This window comes from Nycticebus coucang, chromosome 20 (assembly GCF_027406575.1).
Source record: "Nycticebus coucang isolate mNycCou1 chromosome 20, mNycCou1.pri, whole genome shotgun sequence".
Taxonomy (NCBI): domain Eukaryota; kingdom Metazoa; phylum Chordata; class Mammalia; order Primates; family Lorisidae; genus Nycticebus; species Nycticebus coucang.
In genome coordinates this window covers 2,525,587-2,531,030 of record NC_069799.1, presented here as the reverse complement: position 1 = coordinate 2,531,030, position 5,444 = coordinate 2,525,587, and the positions used below count along the sequence as shown (strand labels likewise).

At 42.1% G+C, this 5,444-nt stretch overlaps 1 pseudogene; it reads right to left on the bottom strand.

Annotated features, from left to right (window-relative positions):
• Positions 1–760: 760 nt before the first annotated feature.
• LOC128572861 (regulator of MON1-CCZ1 complex-like) lies at positions 761–2,278 on the bottom strand (annotated as a pseudogene).
• Between the last annotated feature and the right edge of the window lie 3,166 nt (positions 2,279–5,444).

Here is a 5,444-nt window from a genome sequence, read left to right as displayed (position 1 = left end):
AAGGACTCTTTACCTTTTGTCTTCTTTATTCTTGGATTATTTTTATCTGATGAGTTTGGGTATGTAAGAAAGTGAATAAAGACAAGGGATTGCTGTTGTGCCTGAGCGAGCACCAGCCATCCCTTAATAAATCAATCATTTCGTCTGCGGTGCTGCCTCTGCGTCATCGACTAGAAGCCCAGTGGACAGCAACATTATTGCCAGCAATGAAGTCATGTGAGGATCATATTTTCTAAGCACAAAACGAAAACACACAATCTGGTAACAGGACCTGGTGATCACTCACCACCTGAGAATCAGACTCAAGAGGCGAGTGTAGGTGAGGGAAAGTGGTTTATTCAAGTGTCAGCACAGGAGGAGATGGTGAACGATCATCTCAAAGACCATCTCATCCCTTCCTGCTTCCTGAGCCATGTATAAGGGGAAGAGGCAAAGGCAGGGAGGTTTGTGGCAGACAGCAAGCCATGTGCAAGTCAAATTACTCAGTGCTCATCAGCAAACAACATGTTGTCCAGTTGATCTTGTCTCAGCACTCTGTGGTCAGCCTGTTCTGACACGTGGTCTCCTTTTCCACAAAGTCCTTTTCTTTTTTCTTTTTTTAGTTTAATTAAAGGGCTGTATTAATGCAATAAATTAACTTTGTACATTTTTTTTTTTTTGAGATAGAGCCTCAAGCTGTCACCCTGGGTAGAGTGCATATTTTTATATATTAAAAAAAAAAAAACCCTAGCAAATGATTTCAGAACGTAGTGGGCCTCATTAGAGCTTGGTCCCCAAAAACCTGCTTGAAAAAAGTAACACGTCCTTCACAGTGTTCACCTAGTGTGAAATTAAGGCTCCCTTACAAACGCTGGTTTCACTGTTTAAAAAACTGGAATATGGTATAGGAAAGCATATTGTCTTTGGTCTGCTTTGCAGCATCTAAAAATTTTTGTGCAGAAATGTTGTTGTGGCCACCAGTGCTCTGGATAAACCTTAAGACGGCTAACACTTGGTGGTTGGAAAGAAGAACTTCTGGCATTTCATCATTTGCTGTCGAAAGCTACTTCAGCATATCCAGGGACAGCTGATGAGCAGGTGGATAAAAACTCCCTAGAGATAAGAGCAGACATGCCAAAGGCTTGGAGTTGCTGTGGACATGGTACTGCAGGAACTGGTGCAGCGTGTAGGAGAGGTTGTGCTGGACGAGTGTCTTGATGACAAGCTCGAGTAAGTAATGCGGTACTGCAATCTGAAACTGGTTAAGAGAGCGAATATACTCCATCAGCACAGCTATCACAAATTTGTGAGGCATCTCCTTGTCCACAAAGGGTGACAGCACGTGGGTGTACAATGGGCTCCAATTTCACCTGGAGATTCCAGAGGTAACCTTGACTTGCACTGATAATGCTGTCAGGTTGAAAGACAATCCAGGATGAAGAATAGAGTTTGCAGGGAACTGGAGACTGGCTGGTCACAGCAGCTGGACCTGCCATAGGGATCTGATAGGACTGGATCAATCTTGCTGGAAGCACTGGATGGTGGAAGGTGACAGTGCCACCAAACTCTCCCTGTAACCTGATGTCAAATATGACCGATGTCTCTGAACCCTGGTGATGAACGACCATCAGGTTGTCCACCACATTTAGGGCAAACTTCCCCATTCGACTTCACTTTAACATGCACCCCTCCTTGCAGGCACCTTCTCAAGGCAGATGATAGAGGACCACCTCCACCCTGTGCTACTGGAGGTCCGAGAGTGGTACCTTAAGAAGAGGACATGCAGCTGCCCATATATGGTAGCCATTGCAGTAACTCTTTCAGACAGGCTAAGTTTAGTTGACATAGGTGCAGCTGGTAATTCAATCTCAAACTTGGGCAGCCTTGACATAGTGTCAGCCCTAAAATAAAAAGGCTGCAGGACATTCTCAAGGACTGTGAAAGGTAGCAGGATCACAGAGCTCTCAGGACAGTACATGTTGTGACTCTTCAGGAGTTTCAGAGTCTGCTTCTCTGGTAATATCCGGTAAAACTCGATTCCTTGATCTTTTATGAAGACAATTTCAGTGGAACTGGTCCAGCAGGATCCTAGAATGCTGGCATTCTTAGTCTTGTACACCTGGGTGTATTCCAGCTGAGAATTACAGGAAGGAAGTTACAAAAATTAGAATCTTATTTTCTAAGGAAAATGTAATGCACTTCACTTCTCCTTTGTCATCCATTCTAAATGAGATGGGATTCCTGCCATCTGGGCCTTTCACTACTACACCAATAGCTCCGCCAGATTGAACAGCAAAACTCTGCTTCTTGGCCTCATGGAAGAAGACGCAGTGGACCAGGTTTGCCTTCTCAAACTGCACCGCCACTCTCATAGCTCCAAGTAGTGGTCCTCCTGGCTCACTATGGGGCCCTGGTGGCCGCCAGTGTGGAGCAGGGTGAGCCGCGCCAAGGCTGGACAAGGGGGTTGGCCCAGGAGACCGCAGGCTGGCCCCAAAGTCCTTTCCTAATCTTGCTCCCAGCAGCTGTGGCAGCAGGTTAATTCTAAACTTTTAAGACAGAACAAGCTGAAAGTATACAGGAAGCATAATGGCTTCCCTTTAGCTAACCTAGCATTGTATTCTAAATGGCCCCTGGGGTGTACTTAGGGTTTGAATGCAAGAACATCTTGAAAATTTCCAAGAGGAAAGAAAACAGCAATCATTTCCCCAAGGAGGAAATCCAGTTGCTACAGTCTGAATGTTCCCTCCAAAATTCATGTTGAAATTTAATTGTCCTTGTGACAGTTTTAAGAGGTGGGACCTTTCAGAAGTGATAAGATCATGGGGGCTCCACACTGTCACGAAATCACGGGAGTGAGCTACTTACCCTGTGAGTTCAGCCCATTTCTCTCAGTGTGCTTGCTTCTGCCCCTACCTTCAGTCTTCCGCTAGGGGTTGATGACCTTGCCATTTTGGCACCATGCTCTTGGACTTCCCAGCCATCAGAACTATGAGCCACATAAACTTCTACTCATCATAAATTACCTACTCTGTGGTATTCTGTCATATCAGCAGAAAACTAAGATGCCAATGCTATATTACAAATATAATATGATCCAAAAATTAACTACTCATATGTAAATTTTCATTGTCTTATAGCTACATTTAAAAAGTAAAAAAATAGGTAAAATTAGTTTTGATATTTTTTATTTAACCTAATCTATCCCAAGTGTTATAGTTTTATAATGTAAGCAATATTTTTAAAGTATTAATGATATATTTTACCTCTTTTTTACTTAAGTCTTTGACAACCAATATGCATTTTTTGTTTATTGTACATCTCAATTTGGACTAGCGACACTGCAGTAGCCATATGGCTAGTGACTGTGGAATCAGACAGTGCAGTTCTGTATCAAAGCAACTATCTGTGTTCCTGCCTTCCCTGTACCACTCTGAATTGGGAGTAATTTCCAAATGACCAAAGGGTTAGCCATTGTTGACCAGGACTCTGAACTTATGGATATCTCCTTTGGTCTCTCATACATTTATTTAATCACTTAGCAAACATTGTTTCAGCAACATTATGAATGTGCCAAGCTATGTGCTTCCTGTAGGAACATGAAATGAAATAGGGCTTGGTCTCTGCCTTCACGGGCCAGTTGAAGAGAAAGAAGTCAAGCAATAGTAACACAATGCCTTGAGTTCTTTGAGAGTGCAGGTACAGGAAACCTTGAAAGCTCAGAGACAAGTCAAGGTAGGAGCAAGAAAGAGAAGGGAGCTGGAAAATCATTCATTGCAGGAGTAGTGAAAGTTTAGCTGGACGGTTGCAAAGTGGAAGGGAAAACATGCATGGAAGAGAAGGGGCCATGTACAGAGACCCAAGTGCCACTCTAGGGAACTCAAAAGTGAAATCTGTGACAAGGAGGTTCCAGAAATGTCTGAAAATAAGTTAAGAAACCTTGTCTATCTGCATTGCACATACCCATCTAGTTTACAGTCCTCCAGTAAATTTCAGGAAAATCCCTGCAATTTGTTTTTAGATTGGAAAGATGTCTGCAATCCATATTCTAGAAAAAGCCTAAAATCTTACATTTGATACTGAAAAAGTACATGCTGGATATGAGTAGAGGTAACTGTCATAGTTGTTCAAATTCAGTTTTTTTAAGAACTAAAGACTGCTAGCTTACAATTGAATGTCTTGGTTATAAAATAGAATTTTGGTGTCAACTCAGAGAACTCTGCTAAAATACTTTAAGCTACAGCAGCACAAGTTACACTTACTTTGATGACTTTCTTTGGCGTTAAGATGGCTGGCAGGTTCAAGATCTGCTTGTATCTCTAGCTGTACCTCCATCTTCTTCTCCACCTCAAGTACATAGCACTGTTGCCCGCAAATTACCTGCAGTTCCTGAAATACAGAGCTGCGTTCTCTCTCACTTGTAAGCCTTTCCACATATGATATCTAGAATTCACTGCCAAGTTCTACCTAAACAATTCCCTAAAACTCAGCTCAAGTGCAACTTCCTTGGGGAAGCCCTGCCACCCCTCTAGTGGGTGCCCCTCTGTGCTCCCAGGGCCCTGTGACGATCTTTGCCACAGCTTATTCTTCCATTTACTCATCTTCCCTCACCAGGCTCTTGACTCCTAGTGAGCAAAGGCCTTTGATGACTGTATTCCAGCACCTACTCAAATTCTCGGTAAGTGATTAATACATGGATAAATGAATGAAACTATCAGTCACATTGTCTTCAGAACAAAATCATGCATATTGGAGAATTTATGGGGTAGGAATAATTTAGATACAGAAGGTGGAGTTGTGGCTATTTAATCAAATGTTTTAGCAAAGGAATGTATGATATAGGATATAAAAGATTGTGCTAGTTTAAAGGGATGTCAGTTTTGGCTCAAGGTAGAGCTAATAAGAACTGTCTCACAAAAGAATAGTCTGTCTCAGGGGTAAGCAAATTATGCCTGCAGGCAAAATCCAGCTCACCACCTGCTTTTGTAAATAAAGTTTTATTATAGCTCAGCCACATCCACTTACTTACATGTTTCACATCACATGGGAAGAGCTGAATAGTTGAAACAAAAACACTAGAGCCTACAAAGCCTAAAATATTTACTATCTGGCCACTTGCTGACCCCTGATCTACTAATGAGATTGTGAGATTCCCATTATAAAAAGTATATATCCAAGATGTGGAAGATATATGTTCTTTAAAAGGGAGAATGGTAACCCTTCCTATGAGCAGAACTGTGATTACAGAACTGCTTTTTTATGAAAAAAAAAAAAACAAGTGATGCTCCTCATTTGTCTCTGACTGACAGCCCTATTATGGGAAGCTTCGCTAGTTAGAGGAAAGGGAATCACTTCCCTATATGACCACCTTTAGGTAATGCACCATGTTGCTAAGTATAGTTTACTGCTGCTCTAAATAAGGACGAAAATAGATTTGTGGCTTCAAGTACCACCAGGCCACTATCATA